This window comes from Saimiri boliviensis, chromosome 5 (genome assembly GCF_048565385.1).
Source record: "Saimiri boliviensis isolate mSaiBol1 chromosome 5, mSaiBol1.pri, whole genome shotgun sequence".
Classification (NCBI taxonomy): Eukaryota; Metazoa; Chordata; class Mammalia; order Primates; family Cebidae; genus Saimiri; species Saimiri boliviensis.
Genome location: NC_133453.1, coordinates 70,438,155 through 70,461,189, shown reverse-complemented (window position 1 = coordinate 70,461,189; position 23,035 = coordinate 70,438,155). Strand labels below are relative to the sequence as shown.

The following is a 23,035-nucleotide window of genomic DNA, read 5'->3' as shown; positions in this document are numbered from 1 at the left end:
GAGAATTTCTAAGTACTTAGAGAAATAATTTAATGTCGAGAGAGATCCAAGACGGCTGATTACTAGCAGCTCAGGATTGTAGCTCCCAGGGAAAGCGCAGAGGACGAGAGGACGCCACACTTTCAGATGAATTTTTGTTGCTCACGGACCAGGAGATTCCCAGCAGAGCAGCCCCACGGGTCGCTAGCGCAACTCTTGTGGCCCGCGCGGCGGTTTTGCCGACACCCCAGCAAAACCTTGGTGCAGAATAAACGGGACTGGGTCCCCTTTTGGCCGACGTTTGGAGCTCAGGGAAGGCAGAGTCGCCTATTCAGCTGATTGAAAAAGGGACTCAAGAAGGAAGCCAGACCGGAGATTCCCGGGCAGAAAAGCACCACCAATCTTAACGCCGCTGTTTGCGCCTGCGCAGTGGGTTGCTCAGTTTCTGGTGCTGGGAATCAACAAGTTGGACTTCCACTCAGAGACCTAATTTGAAAGTCAGTAATTACAAAGATGATAGGTGGATAAATGTACAATGATGGGAAGAAATCAGCGTAAAAAGGCTGAGAATACCCAAAATCAGAATGCCTCTCCCTCTACAGGGGATCACAGTTCCTCATCAACAAGGGAACAAGGCCTGGTCGAGAACGAGTGCGTTCCATTAACAGATTTAGGCTTCAGAATGTGGATAATAAGAAACTTCTGTAAGTTAAAAGAACATGTTCTAGCCCAATGTAAAGAAACTAAGAACTTTGAAAAAAAGGTTTGACGAAATCCTAATGAGAATAGACAATCTAGAGAGGAATATAAGTGAATTAATGGAACTGAAGAACACAATACGAGAACTCCGTGAAGTATGCATAGGTTTTAACAGTCGAATTGATCAAGCAGAATAAAGGGTATCAGAGGTTGAAGACCAGCTTAATGAAATGAAACGAGAAGACAAGATTAGAGAAGAAAGAGTAAAAAGGAATGAGCAAAGTCTCCAAGAAATATGGGACTATGTGAAAAGACCTAATTTACATTTGATAGGTGTACCTGAATGTCATGAAGAGAACGAATTCAAGCTGGAAAATATTCTTCAGGATATTATTCAGGAAAACATTCCTAACCTAGTAAGGCAGGAAAATACTTAACTTCAGGTAATACAGAGAACACCACAAAGATATTCCTCAAGTAGAGCAACCCCAAGACATATAATCGTTAGACTCACCAGGGTTGAAATAAAGGAGAAAATTCTAAGGGCAGCTAGAGAGAAAGGTCAGGTTACCCATAAAGGGAAGCCTATCAGACTCACAGCAGATCTCTCAGCCTGACACCCTACAAACTAGAAGAGAGTCACGGATCAATATTCAATATCCTCAAAGAAAAGAATTTTCAACCCAGTATCTCATATCCAGCCAAATTAAGCTTCATAAATGAAGGAAAAATAAAATTTTTCATGAACAAGCAAGGACTCAGAGATTTCATCACCACCAGGCCTGCTTTACAAGAGTTTCTGAAAGAAGCACTATACACAGAAAGGAAAAACCAGTATCAGTCATCCCAAAAATTTACCTAAAGGTAAAGAGTATTTCCATAATGAAGAATCTATATCAACTAATGGGCAAAATAGCCAGCTAGCATTAAACGACAATATTAAACTCACAAATATCAATATTAATCCTACATTTAAATGGATTAAATGCCCCAATCAAAGACACAGGCAAATTGAATAAAAAGTCAAAACCCGGGCCAGGCGCGGTGGCTCATGCCTGTAAATCCAGCACTTTGGGAGGCCGAGGTGGGTGGATCACAAGGTCAAGAGATCGAGACCATCCTGGTCAACATGGTGAAACCCCGTCTCTACTAAAAATACAAAAAATTAGCTGGGCATGGTGGTGTGTGCCTGTAATCCCATCTACTCAGGAGGCTGAGGCAGGAGAATTGCCTGAACCCAGGAGGCGGAGGTTGCCGTGAGCCGAGATTGCGCCATTGCACTCCAGCCTGGTAACAAGAATGAAACCCTGTCTAAAAAAAAAATAGTCAAAACCCATTGGTTTGCTTTATCCAGATCCATCTCATAAGCAAGGACACACAAAGACTCAAAACAAAGGGTTGGTGGAAGACTTACCAATCAAATGGAGAGCCAAAAAAAAAAAAAAAGAAAAAGAAAAAAGAAAACAGGAGTTGTAACTTTTGTCTCCGACAAAATAGACTTTAATAGTAACAAAGACTAAAAGAAACAAAGAAGGACATTACATAATGGTAAAAGGATCGATGCAACAACAGGAGTCAATGATCATAAATATATATGCACCCAATATAGGAACACCCAGATACACAAGACAAGTTCCTTTTTTTTTTTTTTTTTTTTTTTTTTTTTTGAGACGGAGTTTCTCTCTTGTTACCCAGGCTGGAGTGCAATGGCGCGATCTCGGCTCACCGCAACCTCCGCCTCCTGGGTTCAGGCAATTCTCCTGCCTCAGCCTCCTGAGTAGCTGGGATTACAGGCATGCACCACCATGCCCAGCTAATTTTTTGTATTTTCAGTAGAGACAGGGTTTCACCTTGTTGACCAAGATGGTCTCGATCTCTTGACCTTGTGATCCAGCTGCCTCGGCCTCCCAAAGTGCTGGGATTACAGGCTTGGGCCACTGCGCCCGGTCTGACAGGTTCTTAATGACTTATAAAGAGACTTGGACTCCCGCACAATAATAGCGAGAGACTTTGACACCACATTGTTAATATTCGACGGATCAAGGAGATAGAAAATTAACAGGGACATCTATGATTTGAACTCAAACCTGGAACAAGTAAACTCAGTGAATATTTATAGAATTCTTCACCCCAGGTCCACAGAACGTACATTTTTCTCAGCATCATATTACAACTATTTTGAAAGTGACCACATAATTGGAAGTAAATCACTCTTCAGCATTTGCATAGCATTTCACAGACTTAAATGAAATATTGGTTAGCTGTTTGTTATTTTCTTCCCTTATTCCTTCCTGCCTCCGCTGTTAAGCACAATTATCGACATAAAAGAGGTTTTTTGTTTTGTTTTGTTTTGTTTTGTTTTGTTTTTTGAGACGGAGTTTCGCTCTTGTTACCCAGGCCGGAGTGCAATGGCGCGATCTCGGCTCACCGCAACCTCCGCCTCCCGGGTTCAGGCAATTCTCCTGCCTCAGCCTCCTGAGTAGCTGGGATTACAGGCACGTGCAACCATGCCCAGCTAATTTTTTGCACTTTTAGTAGAGACGGGGTTTCACCATGTTGACCAGGATGGTCTCGATCTCTCGACCTCGTGATCCACCCGCCTCGGCCTCCCAAAGTGCTGGGATTACAGGCTTGAGCCACCGCGCCCGGCAAAAGAGGTTTTTTAATACCTATTTTTAGATTACATTCCAGCCTGGGCAATAGACCAAGACTCCTGTTCTCTCTCCCCCTTTCTCTTTCTCTTTCTTTCAAAAAAAAAAAAAAGAAGTCCTTTCATTGGACCCTGCCTGGTTTGAACAAATTAACTGTAAAAATAATAATAATAATTTAATGTAACAAAAACAAGGATGTAAATTTTTACATAAAACAGTTACATAAGAAAAAAAAAAGCATTAAAAAGACCAGAATATTAACAGTGGTTATCTCTGATTGATTGATAATATCATGAGTAACTTTTCATTTGCTTAACTGTACTTTTTTTAGTTCCTTATCTTATTTTTTAAGATATACAGCAAATTATGGCCTTTCATTCTTAGATTCTAAACTAACCAATATTTTGGCTTAGTTTTTAAAAATTAAGTTATAACTTGCCAGATCCATAAGCTCATTTCTGCAAACAATTTTTTAAGCCAAAGAGCCAAAACTAAAACAAAACCAGAGTATATAAACTTGACAGCAAAAGTTGACACCCAAGTGGCAGCGATACTCCCTAGTGATACTGGAAGGAGAATATAACTTAAACAAGTTCACTTCACTGAACAAATACATCCTGTGATTTCCCTAGGTCTCCCCAAAGACCAAAGTTCTCCAAATACCTGGCCAGTGACATTCCCAAGCATTATGTGCCTCACAGAAAAAATTTTCAAAGACATCAGCCAATACGAGCCCAAGTTAGAAAATACTTAAAATTATTCTATTCTTTCACAAACCCACAGGATAAAGGAGCAATTTTTGGCATTGGAAGAATAATTGTATCTTCCCCGTGTATTTAAGCAATCATGCTAAATTACCTATTTCAATTTTTTGATAATTAACCAAAATTAGGTATATATACAGATCAATTACCTACTCCTAAAATAAATAAGCAGTGTGCTATCCTGACTTGTGTAAATGCAGGCATATCAACAGCATGACATAAACATAGTAAAGTGATCTATTCCTAGGGTATATAGGCTACTTTGTTCATGGAATGTTCAAATCTGATTGTCTGGTAGTGACATCCTGATTTATAATGTATGCTGCAAATGGTCAGAAACTTCGCTTGGCTAAATGGTGGTACCGAGTGGTACAGGAGTATGTACACCCAAATACCTTCTATAGACTAATGCATGATGGTGTTTGGTGGTGCAGGTCTGAGGTTGGTGGTGCAGGTCTCTTATCAACTACCTTTAAAACACAACAACCTCCCTTGCAAAAATGCCCCTAAGGAATGTACAAATTCACTCTGGAATCCCAGAACTTCTCATTGGATTTTGTTCTACAAAGCAATATTTCCATGGGAGATTAGGGGCTTTGGAGGTTTAGCTATTAACACAACATATATTAAATCACTTTTATCAATTAGGTCTATTGTTAGTAATTCAACATAATACATTTATAAGTTCAGTACATTTGTCTCCCTTAGTATCTAAGGTTGTAAAGGTAGTATCTTCTGGTTGAAAACTTATAACAATCGTAAAGAACAGTCCTCTTACAGAGAGTTTCATATTGCCATGGAGAAAAGAAAAATATGAACTGAGAGACTGAGTATTTAAATTATCAGAACAATTTATATTGCCTGTTTTGATAATATATATAATTAATGCTATTTCTTAAGCAACTTTTACTACAAGTCCCATTTTTAAGGGGTGGGGGGACTTGTTTGTTTTTCCAAACTAAAATACCAATTTAAACACATCATGAAAAAACACAAAATAGAGACCCAAAAGTCATTTTATAAAATACTTCAAAGTCAATTATTCAAAATCACACATGTAAAAAATGAAACTGATGGGGGAAATGTTGCAATTAAGTAATTTTTATAGGTAGTGATTTTTACATTTGATCTCCCCATGACTCCATTATCTAATATATCAAATCCAATTTTCTGAATTTATCAACAGACCTATGATAATTCATTTGTCGAATTCACCTTTTCAGTAATAACTTTCATGCCTGTTATAACTCCCAAATAACTATTGTTTGGAAATAGTTCTCCAGAAAAAACAAACTGATACTTTATTATTGCTGGGTACCTCTCAGCAATCCGCCAAAATGCTCCACTGGCTTCAGAAGCTCATTCTCTCATATAGGGAATATGCGTTGTTTAAAAATAAACCACTAGTGAAAAGGTCTAGATTAGGTCTGATAACAATTGCAGGTGCCCCGACTTCAATTGATCTAAATGCACTTTATTTTCTGAGTGTTTTGTTTTACATAAATAGCCTTTATTCACAACCCTCCAAAAGTTTTATCTAGATATTATCTACATTTTGTTATTTAAGAATTTGAAGCTTTAAAAAAAAAAAAGATAAGGGGATTATTCCACCCACAGGGAGGGGAAAAAAAAATCTATATAGAGCTGGCTTTAAAACTTTGTTTAGCAAATAGTCTCTAAACTGCCATATTCAACCAATCCAGTTTTAACCAAGAAGTAATCTTGCAAACAATCAGTTATGTATCTTTAAAACATTTAAAACATTTTCCAGGAGCCTCTCTGAACCTGTTCTGGTTTGGGTGCTGCCTGATTTTAAGAAATTAAAAAAAAAAAAAAAAAAAAAAAAAAAAAAAACCTCTAGTAAAAACCAAGGAGGAAAATATATCCACATTGAAATTAAAAACCTTTGTTAAGAACCAGGCAATCATCATAAAGGAACCATCAAAACCAAGTGAACACCCTACCTCCCCAGCACCAGCCCCTGCCTTTCCCATGAATCAGAATAGATGGTGCAAAGATGAAAAGAAGTATTCATACAGCACTGAAATGACATGCACCATTCTAAGTGCTCTGCCAATATTAGCTCATTTAATCCTCATAATAACCCTGTGAAATAGATGCTGTTATTATGAACGTTTTACAAATAAAGAAATCAAAGCACAGAGCAATTCAGTAACTTGCCCACAATCCAATAGCAAATATGTGCAAAGCAAGGATTTGAATCTGACAGTTCTGATTCCAGCATTCATGCTACTTGACCACTATTCTACATTCCCTTTCACCAAAAAAAAAAAGCTTATTCCACTAAACTCAAGAATGAATGTGAAAATCTGATATTTTTCTCCAAAATTGCTCTCAACTAACATTAACTGAGTTCATTATTGGACTGGTGTAGAATCCATAGTGCTCATATACTTCAGGTGGAGAAAAAGAGTAGTCTACTTGGTGACTAACAGAGCATTAAAAAATTACTGGATTTAGGACACACATATACCTGACTGTTGCATGGATTAAAAAAAAATTTATTAGATTTAGGAAAAATTGCACCAATCAAAAACAATGCAATAAAGTTTTTACGCATTTTGGTATATTTATATTTTTATAAATATAAAATTTATATTAGCCATAGGGATCAACCTGCTTCACAACCTCATAGAGAGCCCAAAGCTAGAAAGAAAAAAAAAAAAAAAAAAAAAAAAACAGGAGTAATCCTTTCTTAATCAGTAGCCATATCCCAGGCTTTGGGCAAGTGTTGGACAAGAATGTGTTAAGATAAGATATTAGAATAACAGATAGTGCCCAGAGAAAAGAAGTCATTTGCCTGTTTGTTTTCCAGAGCAAGGAACAACCCTTGATTGAGAACATTCCTCTGTCATTTGCAGTCTCTGGCACAGTACTGGGTGCTTATGGAATAGCTAATGCATATTCGTCAGGAAACACAGAATTCTCTTTGTAAAATTTAGCCTGCTGGGACCATTATATATCAGAAATATAAAAAACTATCAGAGCAAACAACAAGACATTTAGTAGAAATTTACCATCTTAAATCCATAGAGAGAAAAATGGAATCTGGAATAATGTAAAAAAAGAGGAATATCTAGAAGTTTTTAAAAAAGAGCAAAACATTGAGTCATATTAATAGCAGTTTCACTCTTTTACCCTTTCCTTGTAAGTTTCTTTTTCTTTCCATAAATTCTCTCTCTTTTTTTTTTTCTTGAGACAGAATCTCGCTCTGTCACCCAGGCTGGAGTGCAGTGGCACAATCTCGGCTCCCTACAACCTCCGCCTCCCGAGTTCAAGCAATTCTCCTGCCTCAGCCTCCTGAGTTGCTGAGAATACAGATGTGTGCCACCAGGCCCAGCTAATTTTTGTATTTTTAGTAGAGATGGGGTTTCACCATATCAGTCAGCCTGGTCTCAAACTTCTGACCTCATGATAACCTGCCTCGGCCTCCCAAAGTGCTGGGATTACAGGCATGAGCCACCACGCCCGGCCCCATAAATTCTCTTCTTAGAAGAGAAAGGCAAGTGGTAGTCAATGGAACATTGTCCAAAGTTAACGGAGTAAGGTAATTTCTATGGCAAATCCTATTTCCCTGCTAGATCCTCTTAACACATGCTGGTCCTTCCAAACACTTGGTCTACCTGAGGAGGTACATGTCCTCTTCTTTAAAATGTCAACAACTAAATCACATTTTAATAGTCCCACCTTCACTAAACTCAAAGAAACAAACAAATTTAAAAGGCAATTCCTTATCCATAATTTTTGCTTCACTTTTTCTCTACTTAATTTTGATTCCCATGGTATTGATAGACATACTTCTGATATTCATAAGTTAGCTGACAGTTCACTGCAATTCCCATAACCTTGCCCACATAAACAAGGCCAGTCTCCTTTTGAAGATTTAGGGTAATCTGCTTATTTCCAAAACTTTACACTATAGTGATGACAGCCAAGGGTGACAAATTATGTAGAGCACCGTACCCTGTCTAGTGTCAAATTGATGGAATAGTCAAGGATCCAGTTAATGAAACTGAAACAAGCCATGAACAGCAAACCAACCTACTATTCTCTTTCTGTGCAACATTTTAACTGCCTGGTTTTCCTTACAGATCACCAAATAGGTAGCAGGAATTCTTTTTTTTTTTCTAATCCAGTTTACAAACCATTGAATAGACTGCTTTGTCCAAATTATCGTTTCAGAGCACTGATGTTTTCTTAGAGCAAAACAATACATTTATAAGGACATTTCAAGAAGTCAAAGATTTGAGGACAGGCTGGGCGTGGTGGCTCAATCCTGTAATCTCAGCACTTTGGGAGGCTGAGGCGGGTGGATCACGAGGTCAAGAGATCGAGACCATCCTGGTCAACATAGTGAAACCCCGTCTCTACTAAAAATACAAAAAATTAGCTGGGCATGGTGGCACGTGCCTGTAATCCCAGCTACTCAGGAGGCTGAGGCAGGAGAATTGCTTGAACCCAGGAGGTGGAGGTTGCGGTGAGCCGAGATTGTGCCATTGCACTCCAGCCTGGGTGACAAGAGCGAAACTCCGTCTCAAAAAAAAAAAAAAAGATTTGAGGACAAAACCTACAATGCAAGTTGATGCATTATCATGTAGACACAGATTTTAAGTGCTAAATAAATAAATAAATTAATAAATAAGGGCCAAAAGAATATGACGCCAGATTCACTAACGCCACAGACAAATTTATAACTACTATGTGCAGTTATCCTCAGATCAGTGGAAGAAAAAAGAAAAATAAGATATGGTCCTTTTTTGACAGAGCCTAAGTTTATTGGGGGCAAAAGTGATTTATATGTTATAAATTAAATATCCATGCAATAACAATAGCTGTTATTTATTGAGCACCTACTGTGTGTTAGACAATATGTAAAGCTTTATACATATCCACTGGATGGATCCTCTTTGAACTGTATGATGTGAGATTTATACTTATTTAATAGAAGAGAATCTGTGCCTCAGTGACATTAACCAGCTCCCTCGGGGCCATCAAGGTAGCAAATGTCAAAGTCTGATTTAGCCCCAGGACCTGTGTGACTCCAGAACCTGTACTTATTTTATCATTTCACATCCTGCAAACAAAATGACAGCATTTGTTCACCCAAGCTTGCCAGCAGTATTTTAAGTGTTTCCCATGAATTACCTTACTTAACCCTCACAACAGCATTGTGAAATGGTATTAATGGCCCCATTTCACAGACGAGACAATGAGGCTTGACCAAATCTCACAGCTAGTAGGTAGTGGAGCACATATTTACACTGAGGCAGTCTGACTCCAAACCTATGTCACATGACAATAGACAATTTGGTTCCAAATAACAATGGAGATAATAAAAACCCACTGGCCTTGGGGGGAAACACAACACTGCAGGCTGGTGTCATCAGAGAAGTCTTCACAAAGAATTATAAGACTACACTGGGTCTTTGTGAATGAGCAGGATTTGGGGAGGTGAAGAGGGAGACCAGGCTTTGTGTGTAGGGTCAAAACAACTTGACAGGCCAGGCGTGATGACACATGCCTGTAATCCCAGCACTTTGGGAGGTCGACGGGGGCAGATCACTTGAGACCAGGAGTTCAAGATCAGCCTGGCCAACATGGCAAAACCTGTCTCTACGAAAAACAACAACTTGACAGAAAATTAGCATGGGTGAGGGTCTAATAAGTATGACCCAAGCAGTGGGAACCTCTTGGAGAGCAGCAGGCAACAAGGCTGGGAAGATGGAGGAAAAAGAGCTTTGAGTACCAACCGAAAGAGTATGAGGGTGACTACTCAGGTAGCAATTGAGTTAAAAGTGAAGATCGCTCTGGGTAGGTAAAGCCTGAGCTAGCATATAGATTTTGACAATGAGAAGAGCTTGGAGCTCCACTTCAATCCCCAGAACCTCACCCCAACCATGAGTCCAGTGAGCAGGCTGGTAGGTGCTTCACCAAGAGGCTGCTAGCAGAGAATGGTACCACCCTGCAGCCCCTCCAGCTGCCCCAGGCTGATCCAAAGCAGCCCTATTTGCATGGCAAACTACCAACAGGTTCCATGGGGCAGGGGTCCCCAGACCCAGGGCTACAGCCCGGTACTGGTCCGTGGCCTGTTCGGAACCAGGCTACACAGCAGCAGGTGAGAGGCAGGTAAGCGAGCATTATTGCCTGAGCTCCACCTCCTGTCAGATCAGTGGCTGCATTAGATTCTGAAAGGAGCACAAACCCTACTGTGAACTGCATATGAGAGGGATCTAGGTTGCACATTCCTTAGAAGAATCTAATGCCTGATGATCTGAGGTAAAACTGTTTTATCCTGAAGCTATCCCTCCCTCACCACTATCCCACTCTCTGTGGAAAAGCTGTCTTCCATGAAATCAGTCCCTCATGCCCAAAAGGTTGGGGACCATCGCCTTAGGGCATCGCCAACATCCTAGTGACCATCCCCCACCATCCTCTCCAAGCTGGCCGTGTCAATCCAGCCAGCTCTCAACATAGTCAGTTGATCTCAAAGATTACTTAAATATTTGCTTAGTAATTGAAATAAAGTGCCTTTCCAATAACCAAATGCCAGGAGAATGAGATATACTACTTGAGGAACCTCGCAATTCTGAGCAATGAGAAATTTAACTGAGCTGTTTATAACTGAGCTACCCTTCTCCATTTCCATTTAAACACTAGTCACCTGTCTTTCTTCCCTGCCCCCAGGGCTCTTACATCCCGCTTCTGTTTTCATTATGTACCTCTCACCTCTACAATCAGGCAGTCCATCAGCACTAAAGAGCATTATAAGCAAAGCCACACTTCTCTGAGGTTCTTCAGAGGACACTATTGGCATTTAGGATAGGAAAATTACTCACCTTGCACAGATGTCCTGGGCAGAGCAGTATGTACGTCATCCCTGGCTCCCATTTGTAGAACACCAGTATTGCCCTCCCCCCATCACCATGACAACAAAAAACACTCCCATGCACGTCCAGACACCGCTTGAGAGTGGCAGCACCACCCCCAGTGGAGAACAACTCCGAACCTCTAAGTGGCTTGGACAGTCAGAGCTCAAAATTATTTTAGCCTACTTGAAAGAGAGCATCTTAAAATAATAATAATAATAATAATAAATTCTTCCATTCTAAAGATAATAAAATTTCTGAAACAGCAATCCCACTCCTTCCCACCCACCAATAAGAGCACCTAGGATTGGGCAATTTCACCCTGCAGCTGCAGCAACTTGAAATGAACTCCCCTGGGAGTGTGATAAAGAATCTAAGTTCACGGCCGGGCGCGGTGGCTCAAACCTGTAATCCCAGCACTTTGGGAGGCCGAGGCGGGTGGATCACGAGGTCAAGAGATCAAGACCATCCTGGTGAACATGGTGAAACCTCGTCTCTACTAAAATTATAAAAAATTAGCTGGGCGTGGTGGCGCGTGCCTGTAATCCCAGCTACTCAGGAGGCTGAGGCAGGAGAATTGCTTGAACCCAGGAGGCAGAGGTTGCGGTGAGCCGAGATCGCGCCATTGCACTCCAGCCAAGGTAACGAGCGAAACTCCGTCTCAAAAACAAACAAAAAAGAATCTAAGTTCCAGGAAGGCCTGTTTCCTCCTGGAATGCTCCATTCCATTGCACATCCACAGGTCTACCCCTTCAAATGGGAAAGCATCACATTTGAAAAACACAAGCATCTGAAATCCTCAAGTAGTTCATCATTAATGTAAAGGATTGTGGCTAAGAAAAACGGTCATAAACACACCTGCTTTATGGTGCAAACTTTTCCCATCCATCTTCATTATCAGAGCCAAAAAAATAATTTCCTCAAATGTCCTCCCCACCACCACATGCACTCACAAAAAACCAAAAATATAAATTGACAATCACTTAAGTCCCCAAACAATCCAAAGAATCTCCAAGTTTTTACCAAGAATGCTGAGCAAGCAAAACTTCCTATCAGCCAGCATCAAAGCACTGAAACTGCATTTGTATCGCTCTTCCCTGTGCTCCCCCTGAATAGCTCATGCAGTGCTTTCTCTATCAGCTAAGTCACCGAGGTTCCTGGAGAGGGACTATCCCAAGACCTTCTCCTCTGCCCCCCATCCCGACTAGGGACTAACAGGTTATTTACATCTTTCATGCTAAAAGAGCTACACTTACAGGATGTTGAGAAAGAACACTATCCAAACAGAAGAAAAATTAAGATGGCCTGCCTGCCCAGGTGAATAAAGACCCAACGAATCAAACTACTTAAAAGAATAGCATTGCCCTTCAGCACCTGGTGATTTAACACACCCTGTGCAAAAACTATAAATCATCCCATTTAAGAGTGGATTTCCAGTCCCAATCTCCCAGAGAATTCCTATATGGCTTTTTGATTAACAATATAAATTACTGAAAGATGGTTGCATAGAATCAAACGCTAAGAAAGAAAATGGACATTCATGAGAAATAAATGACAAGAGAGACGTTAGAAAGGCAGCTTTCCTGCTTAAGGCTTTTGAACGATCTTTCAGACTAGCATTAACAGACAGCATCAAACCATGGTTTTCCTGATTAATTAGGTCCAAATGTTGAACCATAAATGAAACTGACATGGATATGTTAAAGCTACAAGCATCACTTTCATTTTGGTCATCTTAATAATCAGATGAGATCACCAGTTTATCAAATGAATGATAGCTTGATACTCCAATTATGACAATAACGACAAGAAGAGAAGAAGCTAACCCTCAATTGGTGGATCTGGTATTTCCCCATAGTCATAGGGTAAATTATTTATAACTACAAAATGGACCTTCTTGACTGAATCATATAAACACCTTGCAGTATTCCTTCTCCCTAACTCCGTGTTATTTAGTTCTTGACTATCACAAGAGTTACAACAAGCTCTAAAGACATGAGAAGAGAGAGAAGATGTAAAAATAGGGAGAAAAAGAAAAAGGGAGAGAGAGGAAAAGAGAGAGGGCAGAAAGGAGAGATGTCACAGTTAGCAATCAGTGTCCAGACAGTAAATTTAACGAGACCTAGCATCTTGCATCCTAGCCTTAGTTTAAATGACACCTGGCATCTCACACTTTAACCTGAATTTGGTACAAAACGGCAACTCATCCTTATTTGGCTATGGCCCAAATTCAGACTGAACCAGTATGTAATTGCTAAGTGGGTTTACAGGCAAGGGCAAGTTACATAGGAATTAAATAACCTCCCATTCTAAATGTGTACATTTTCAGAAAGTAGAGATCAGGTATCTCTCTCTATATATAGATATATATATATAGGTATTGATCGACTTACAACCTACGCAACTTACGACCATTTGACTTTACGACCACAATCGCTAGCCAGGACTGCTCTGCATCTGGCAGCGCAAACATTGCCCAGCTGGGCATATGACAGTGCGGACCAGCTTCTGGCAGCACTACCATCTCCACGTGCACCATTTCAACTGTTATCCCAGACTCCGTACAGCAAACTCAACTTACGACCAAATCGTGTTACAACCGGTCTGTCGGAACCAATCATGGTCGTAAGTCGAGCACTAGCTGTATACACACACACACACACACACACACACACACATATATATGTATATATATAATTTACTCTAATGAAACCAACGCTTCGTTCAATAAGCAACTCTGATGATAACTCTTATCAAAAAATGTTTATACTTGGTGATGATGAGGCTCATTTCATTGTTATTCACACAAATACTGAACTTTATCCACAGTTCATGTGTTAGATTAATAATTAAGTTGCACACACATGCACACTTCAATCTTGACCATTTAGTTATGGGTATGTATGGCTTCTGCCAACAGAGTATGAATTTTCTAAAACTGCTAAGAAATATTGTGCAGCAAGAGTGCCAAAAGATTTCCAACAATAAGTTAGAAAGCCTTTTCTTGGGCAATAAGTACTGATAATTAATCATCTAGTAAGCTGAAGTCAACATTTTTAATAAAAATGTAATATGTCATTCCTTTTTTAAAAATTGTTTTTGCCACTGTTTTACACAATATTTTTTGTACTTTTCCTTTTTAGTGACAAGTTATGCCTTGGAAAGGAAAGTTTAAAATTCTCCTGCCATGACCTGGATATATGAAATACAAAGAAATGAAGATCAGATGAGATTAAGCGACCTCTGTATTCCCAGAGCCTGTTACAGAACCTCCTAATACCCAGCCTACACTCAGTAAATGAACAATATATGATGTGTTAGAATATATGTGTGAAACCAACATGATGTCCAAAAGATGATAAAGAGATCTGCAAGGAAGGAAGAAAGGAAGGAAGAAAGGAAGGAAGGGCTACAAGGGCACATCTTATCCTGCAATCAAAAATTGCAATTTGTATTATAAGCAATTTGCTAATGTAGCATAATCATGATTTTAATTTCCCTATACAGAGACAAACGTAATGCTGAATCGTTGCCTTGTAAATCTATAAAGCCGGACCTATTATATTTGCAAATACTCTCATGGTAGAATGACACTAAATTTCCTGTGTCTCCCTACTGCATTGCTTTTAGCAGACTGAGCAAAAAAACTTCAGAACATGCCTCACCAGCATGTTATCTTTGCACAAGGAGTCCCTTGGTTTGTTATGCCTGGGCTCAAATACATTAGTAGGTCTCCAAATCACGTTCAGGCTCTGTAAATGTCATCACTTCACCTTATAATGTGATTGTGATGACTTGAAACAATTCAATAGCTTGTTGACATGTAATCAACAATATTACATTTTCACCAACTGATACCCACGTGTAATAAGGTGGTGTTCAGGTTTCTGCCCAGACGTGGTGAATTTATAATGTCCCAATATTAACACCAACATGAATAAAATTACAAGTTTATCTGCAACGACTGTCAGAAACAGAAAGAAAAAAAGCAGAGTATATTTCCTAAGATTTTGCCTAATCTATGTTTTAAATATAGTAAAAACCTTTGTCACTATTATAAATATAAAATCTTAGAACTTTAATGCTAAAAAAAAAGTACAGTTTCAGTAATAAACTGTACCAGAAAGTACATACAATAAAGCCATTTGCTTACTGGAGTTCTGTTTGTATTATATTTTTTTAAAAGGCAATTAAATAAAATGAAATGATATTAGAGAGTTAGCCAAGCATAGAGTTTTCAGCGGCCATCTCAGTTCTGGGTGTTGGGTACGTACAGTTTCTGTCCTGGATTAGCAGGAATGAACTAACATGCAGAACATAGATCCATAAGCATTGTACTAATTAAGATTTAAATAAAATTCAGTAAGAATGGCTAAAATAAGATGAATAACGATGGACAAAACAATAGCCAGAGGGCCAAGAGATGCACGGCTTTCAACTCTGGCAAAGCACTGACTGTCCCTATTAAGTTCCATGAGGGCAGGAACTGTGTCTCATTTACCACTGAATCTTCGCTCAGTAAATATTTGATACTGAACTGGCTTAGCTTGATGAACATGAATTTAAACTAATACAGTACGCCGTTTTCTTACCTACAAAATTTCTGACCTGCAAAATCAGGTTATGGTGAAGATTCAAGAGGTTCCTGTAAACCTCTGGCACAATGCCTGAAGCATAGCCACCCATCCATGAAGCGTGGTTCCTTCCAGGGCATTCCCACCACTCGGCTAACTCTAACATTCAAAAAGTTGTTCCCCTACTTTCTGACTGAGAAAAAACTTGCAAAATCTAAGCCACCTTGCTTGGTAGGATGCGCAGCGCTGAAAGCACAGGTGTTACTGGTTGCCTCCACGGGCCAGTCAAGGGCAAGAGTGAAAAAATCAAGATTTATTCTAAGAAACACAGGTCAAACTAGAGCCAAAGCAAGCTTGCTCCCAATTTGCTGTTTTCTTGTTTATGTACTTCTGATGTTTACTTTCTTGTTTACATATTTTTCTATTTTCCTACAATGAACATTTTTATTATTTTGTCTCTTGTAAACTACTCATGTTTCAGGTGATCCTCTGGAGTTTTATGTGAAATACTGCAGCTGTATAATTACAACACCAAAAAGAAACGGATGATAAATATACAGGCTTTCTCAGAATGAACCTCAAGTCATTATACTATACATTAAACTTGGTCATAGTTATCTATCATCATAAAAAGGATTCCTGTTGACCTCAACTCATGTTTCAGCATAAGCCATAGAATTAAGGACATAAAGAAATTCAGGCTTAATCAACAGAAACCAAGCGAAAAAGTTTTCCATTTAAAAAGTCTGGCCAGCACAGTAGCTCATGCCTATAATCCCAGCACTTTGGGAGGCCAGGAGTTCGTGATCAGCATAGACAACAGAGAGAAATCATGTCTAGCCGGGCGCGGTGGCTCAAGCCTGTAATCCCAGCACTTTGGGAGGCCGAGGCGGGTGGATCACGAGGTCGAGAGATCGAGACCATCCTGGTCAACATGGTGAAACCCCGTCTCTACTAAAAATACAAAAAACTAGCTGGGTGTAGTGGCGCGTGCCTGTAATCCCAGCTACTTAGGAGGCTGAGGCAGGAGAATTGCCTGAGCCCAGGAGGCGGAGGTTGCGGTGAGCCGAGATGGCGCCATTGCACTCCAGCCTGGGTAACAAGAGCGAAACTCCGTCTCAAAAAAAAAAAAAAAAAAAAAAAAGAAATAATGTCTAAATAAAAGAAAGTTCAGAGATTTCTCCCAGGTTTAAGATAATTAATTTCAAATTTTTTCTAAAAGCATTAAGGCCAGGTGTGGTGGATCACTCCTGTAATCCCAGCACTTTGGGAGTCCGAGGCAGGCGGATCACTTGAGTTCAGGAGTTAAAGACCAGCCTGATCAACATGGTGAAAACCTGTCCCTACTGAAAATACAAAAAATTAGGCCAGGTGTGGTGGCTCACGCCTGTAATCCAAACACTTCGGAGGCCAAGGTGGGTCGATCACCTGTGGTCAGGAGTTCAAGACCAGCCTGACCAACATGGTGAAACCCCGTCTTTAAAAAAATAATAAAAATACAAAATAAATAAAAATACAAAAAATTAGCGCACAGTGGTGTGTGCCTATAGTCCCAGCTACTCGGGAGGCTGAAGTGGGAGAATCTCTTGAACCCAGGAGGCAGAGGTTGCAGTGAGCCAAGATAGCGCCATTGCACTCCAACCTGAGTGACAGAGTGAGACTCCATCTCAAAAAAAAAGCATTAAAAATATTCACTATCGCTGGGCGCGGTGGCTCAAGCCTGTAATCCCAGCACTTTGGGAGGCCGAGGCGGGTGGATCACGAGGTCAAGAGATCGAGACCATCCTGGTCAACATGGTGAAACACCGTCTCTACTAAAAATACAAAAAAAATTAGCTGGGCATGGTGGCGTGTGCCTGTAATCCCAGCTACTCAGGAGGCTGAGGCAGGAGAATTGCCTGAACCCAGGAGGCGGAGGTTGCGGTGAGCCGAGATCGCGCCATTGCACTCCAGCCTGGGTAACAAGAGCAAAACTCCGTCTCAAAAAAAAAAAAAAAATTCACTATCCTAGTTCTCTAAACTTTCTCTTATATAAAACACAAAAAAATTCAAAAATATTCTTTGACTAAAATAATGTATGATAATGACCTTCCAATTCATTCAAAGAAAAACTTCATTATCTTGTTACCTTATTTCTGGCTGAATGAGAATAGATTTCCATATACCTAGACATGCAGCCCTTGCGAAAGAAGGAATAAGGCTGGGTGCAGTGAGTGGCTCACACCTGTAATTCCAGCACTTTGGGAGGCCGAGGCAGGTGGATCACTGGAGGTCAGGAGTTCAACACCAGCCTGGCCAATAAGGTGAAACCCTGTCTACTGAAAATACAAAAAAAAAAAAATTAGCCGGGCATGGTGATGTGCACCTGTAATCCCAATTACTCAGGAGACTGAGGCAGGAGAATCACTTGAAACCGGGAGGCAGAGGCTGCAGTGAGCTCAGATGGGCCACTACACTCCAGCCTGGGTGACAAAGCAAGACTCCATCACACACACACACACACACACACACACACACACACACACACACAAAGGAATGAAATACCCATTGCCATGACCCCACTTCTATGCTTTTCCATTAATGAAACAAAGAGACCTTATCACCCTCCAAAATATTCTCCACTGCACAGAGCAAATGCTCCAAACTAAATGCAACCCAACAAACAGGTACTGAAGCTCTGGTAGACCATTTATCTTTGCGCTCTTAAGGTAGAGTAACACTTGTCAGGTCACAAGCCCTGTTGCCCACAACTGTTTGGCTGTCCTCAAGCAAGCCAATACAACTATCCCATCTCCTTCCAGAAACCAAGAACCTAAAGTTAGCCAGTGTTCCCTGGGAAGAGTTATGTTCACTCTGTTTACTATAAGCACTCAACACTTCACAAAGTTTGGTGGGTAAGGTTACAAAGAGGGAAAAGCAACTTAAACTTAAAAGGCTGTTCTGATAGTTCAGGAATGAGATGGGTAGAGCCTTATCTAGTTAAATGGCCCCACCTCTGCCTGACTTCCCCCACCCCTGTCTAAAAATCCTTTCCTTCTCTCTCCCTCAGATCCCCATAACATGGCCAGAGTTTTCATGACCCCAAAAATCTGCTCCCAGGTGAACTTATTCACAGGAAGGTCTGAGTGATTCTTAAAGCCTTTGTCGGGTATTTGCACTTTCAGCAGAAAATAGAAGCCCTCCACGGAATGAATTTTCTAATTGTGGCATTTTAAGCATTCCTAATGCCTAAATACCTTCCTCACCAGCTTGATGGAGCAGATTGTAGGGGAACAGAGTATCTTATCAGGGCTTCTAACATCGTACCACATAGGTTGTGGTACCATTTATAAGGCCATCTTTGCTAATGCCAGAAACCTCATCAGCAGTGAGATAGCATTTTCCCATAAAAGCACAGGCCAGTTCAAATACAGTCAAAAGGCTTTTCAGGAGAATTTGGTGACATCTCTGGACCAGTGTAATGTATTTCAGATTAATCTGGACTGAAGAAAAAGGCCCTAAGGGAATATTGCAAAAGCAATGACTCCCAAGGCCTCAAAAGAATCAATTAACACCTGAACATGATTAATGAAACACTGGCACTGGGGCTCTGCTGTAAACAGAAAGCCCTTATCCTACTATTTGTAACTCAAAGAACTCCTTCCACTGGAAACAAAAGATTCATCCATTCCATCCAAAGTGGAATATATGTGTATGTATGCATGTATACCTACACATATGCACACAAAGGAGCCCAATGTTACCAGGCTTACTGACCAAAAAACAGACTTGAGGCCAGCTGTCGTGACTCACGCCTGTAATCCCAACACTTTGGAAGGCTGAGTCCTGGGATCGCTTGAGCCCAGGAGTTTGAGACCACCCTGGGCAACATAGTGAGAGTCAGTATCTACAAAAATAAAACAAATTAACCAGGTGTGGTGGTGCACACCTGTAGTCCTAGCTATCCAGGAGGCTGAGGTAGGAGGATTGCTTGAGCCCAGGAGTTTGAAGCTGCAGTGAGCTATGATCATGCCACCGCACTGCACTCCAGCAAAAGAAAGAGAACAAATGGGGAGGGGAGTGGGGAAGGAGAGAGGGAGGGAGTAGGGGAGCAGAGAGAGAGAGAAAGAAAGAGAGAGAGAGAAAGGGTAGAACAGAGGGAGCGAGGGAGGGAAGGAGGAAAGAAGGAAGGGAGGAAAAAAGGAAGGAAGGAAGGAAGGAAGGAAGGAAGGGACAGAGAAAGGGAGGAGAGAGAGAAGGATAGAAAAGAAAATAGACAAAGTGCATTTCAAAAGGCACACTTTATAGAGTGCTCATGTGGCCATATGTTTGTTTACCATCACTGGATTAACTCAAGAAGTTTCAATAAATTTGTCCCCCTATTGATTCAACTATTGCTACATATGAAATCATTATTTCTCCAAGTATATCAATCTGTATTTTCCTTCTTCCATTCTGTTCAGCATGTCTAAAAGTCAACAGCTTTCCCATACAAGGTTAAGAAACAAAGTCTGAATAGCCAGATGGAGGCATACTATTGGGAAACTACTGTGATATTACAGTAGGGCAAGGAAGGGGAAGAGCATGCCAAGACTGCTTAGAAGCCAAGTAACTGTCCAGGGGAAAGTCCCTCTAGTCATATACCCAGGGTTCAAACCACTGCTCCACCTCTTACTAACTCTCTGACAGCCATTTAATTTCTGTGCCTCAGTTTCCTCATCTACAAATGGAGATAATAAGAGCTCCTACTCATAACATTCATCTGAGGATAGAGTGAGAATTATGGGTCTGGCACAGCAATGTTTAATAAAAATTGATAACTTACCATTTTTAAGCCGGTGGTTTCTGATCCTTTAAACTCCAAATATTGTCTCCCTCTGAATTCTACAGTTTTTTTCTGCTTCATGTATATTTGTTTATATAAGAATTTATAGGCCGGGCGCGGTGGCTCACGCCTGTAATCCCAGCACTTTGGGAGGCCGAGGCGGGTGGATCGCGAGGTCAAGAGATTGAGACCATCCTGGCCAACATAGTGAAACCCCGTCTCTACTAAAAATACAAAAAATTAGCTGGGCATGGTGGTGCGTGCCTGTAATTCCAGCTACTCAGGAGGCTGAGGCAGGAGAATTGCCTGAACCCAGGAGGCGGAGGTTGCGGTGAGCCAAGATCGCGCCACTGCACTCCAGCCTGGGTAACAAGAGTGAAACTCCGTCTCAAAAAAAAAAAGAATTTATATATATAGCTCTTCTATATTCATCCTCTGCAACCTGGTTTGAAAATCTATTAAAATAACCTAATTATGTGGCATATTCTCCCAAAAGCTGATTTAATATAGAAATTTACTCTCTTCCCCATGAAATATTTCTTAAGTCTAAGATTCACAAAAGAGCAACATATTCATATTCAAGGTAAAACTGAACTAGAAAAAATAAAACTTAACTCACAAAGATAGGCAAATTTATTCCACATACTTTCAAAAATATATCACTACTTAGGGAAATAAATTAACTAAATTTTCTGGTTGATACTGGCTGTGTTTTCAACAATTATATTTCGAGGGTGTTTAAGAAGTTTAGTAATAATAAAAAATACATGATCGGCCAGGCGCGGTGGCTCAAGCCTGTAATCCCAGCACTTTGGGAGGCCGAGGCAGGTGGATCATGAGGTCGAGAGATCGAGACCATCCTGGTCAACATGGTGAAACCCCGTCTCTACTAAAAATACAAATATTAGCTGGGCATGGTGGCGCACGCCTGTAGTCCCAGCTACTCGGGAGGCTGAGGCAGGAGAATTGCCTGAACCCAGGAGGCGGAGGTTGTGGCGAGCCGAGATCGCACCATTGCACTCCAGCCTGGGTAACAAGAGCGAAACTCCATCTCAAAAAAAAAAAAAAAAGAATGAAATGCTATAGTTATGGTGACTATATTCCGCATATAGTAAGTTTCAGTGTATGAGAGCTCTTATTACCAATATCATCCCTTCCTGCCACTGTTCACTCCTATCAACCAAGATGGGCCCTCAACAGAGGCACTATTGGCATTTGAGCCTGGAAAACTCTTTGCAGTATGGAACTATCCTGTGTATTGTGATGGTTTAGCATTCCTGTCATCTGCCCTCTAAATGCTGGCAGTGATACTCAGGCATTGTGACAATCAAAAAATGCTACTACATGTTTCCAAATGTTCCCTGAGGGAGATGATCCCTAGTTGATTCCACTGAACCAAGTTGATTCCATTGAACAAACTAGGAAATCAATGAACTAAACCCAACAAAATGTCACACACCATGCCCAGATGAGCAACAAGCTGAAACTTTTTCACATAGGAAAATCCAAAAAAATCATTGAATATTTATGGATGTAATTAACATACACATACATTGAAAAGACATGTCTAGGCCAAGCATGGTGACTCACACCTGTAATCCCAGCGCTTTGGGAAGCCAAGGCAGGTGGAACACGAGGTCAGAAGTTTGAGACCAGCCTGATCAACATGGTGAAACCCCATCCCTACTAAAAATACAAAAATTAGCTGGGCGTGGTGCTGCATGCCTGTAATCCCAGCTACTCAGGAGGCTGAGGCAGGAGAATCTCTTGAACCCAGGAGGCGGGGGTTGCAGTGAGCCCAGATCATGCCACTGCACTTCAGTCTGGGCGACAGAGTGAGACTCTGTCTCAAAAAAAAAAAAAGAAAAGAAAAGACATGTCTAACATTTCCATAAATCAAACATACCAACTTATAAAACAAATAATATTTATAAAACAAATTATCAAAAACAGCAACAAACTGAACGAAGCTTTCTCTTTGTTCTCTGGTGACTCTCCTTTTCTCATCACTTCCAGGTGCACAAATCTAGCTCTGCCCTCATCATCTGTCACCCAGATAATCCCAGTAATCCTCTAACTTAACTAGTTCATCTGCTTTTTCTCATTGTGCAAGTTTCTTTTTCTCTTTACAAAAAGAAAGTCTGATTATTGTACTTCCCAGCTTACATTTCTTCAAAGGCACCAAACTTCTTAGCTTGACATACAAAATCCTCCACAGTCCATCCACTCTCCCAGCTCCTTCAAGACGCAGTTCAAATGGCAATCCGTGCAGTCTTCCTTGGCCGTTGGTCCTCTCAGACCTACTTGACTACATCACTGCCTTTCCTGTTCCCCCAGACTTCTATAATAGCATCTCCCACCCTGTAGCACAATTGTTTATTTGCATGTCTTATTCATCTATGCATCTTGCTAGTTCCTGACTAAATATGCTTTCAATATATATGTGTGTGAAATAAATACATTAGGGATCATTTTAACTGTAATTATTAACCAAGTCTAGCTTAACAGCTTTCTTGCCTATTGAATGTCTCACTGACCTTTCTGTAGTTTCATGAAATAATGAGGAACTCTTACAAAAGAGAAAACTCTTCATTGACTCTGATTCTTACATGCTCTGCCTAAAACCTCTCACAAAATCTAGTGTTCCTCTTCAAGTGTAGTCTTCCTTGGGCAAATC

General features: G+C 40.6%; 1 protein-coding gene across 1 annotated transcript in view; it reads right to left on the bottom strand.

The window, feature by feature from the left end:
* Positions 1-23,035, bottom strand: part of LRP2 (LDL receptor related protein 2) — a 222,142-nt gene that overhangs the window by 176,970 nt on the left and 22,137 nt on the right. The gene's annotated exons all lie outside the window — the stretch shown is intronic.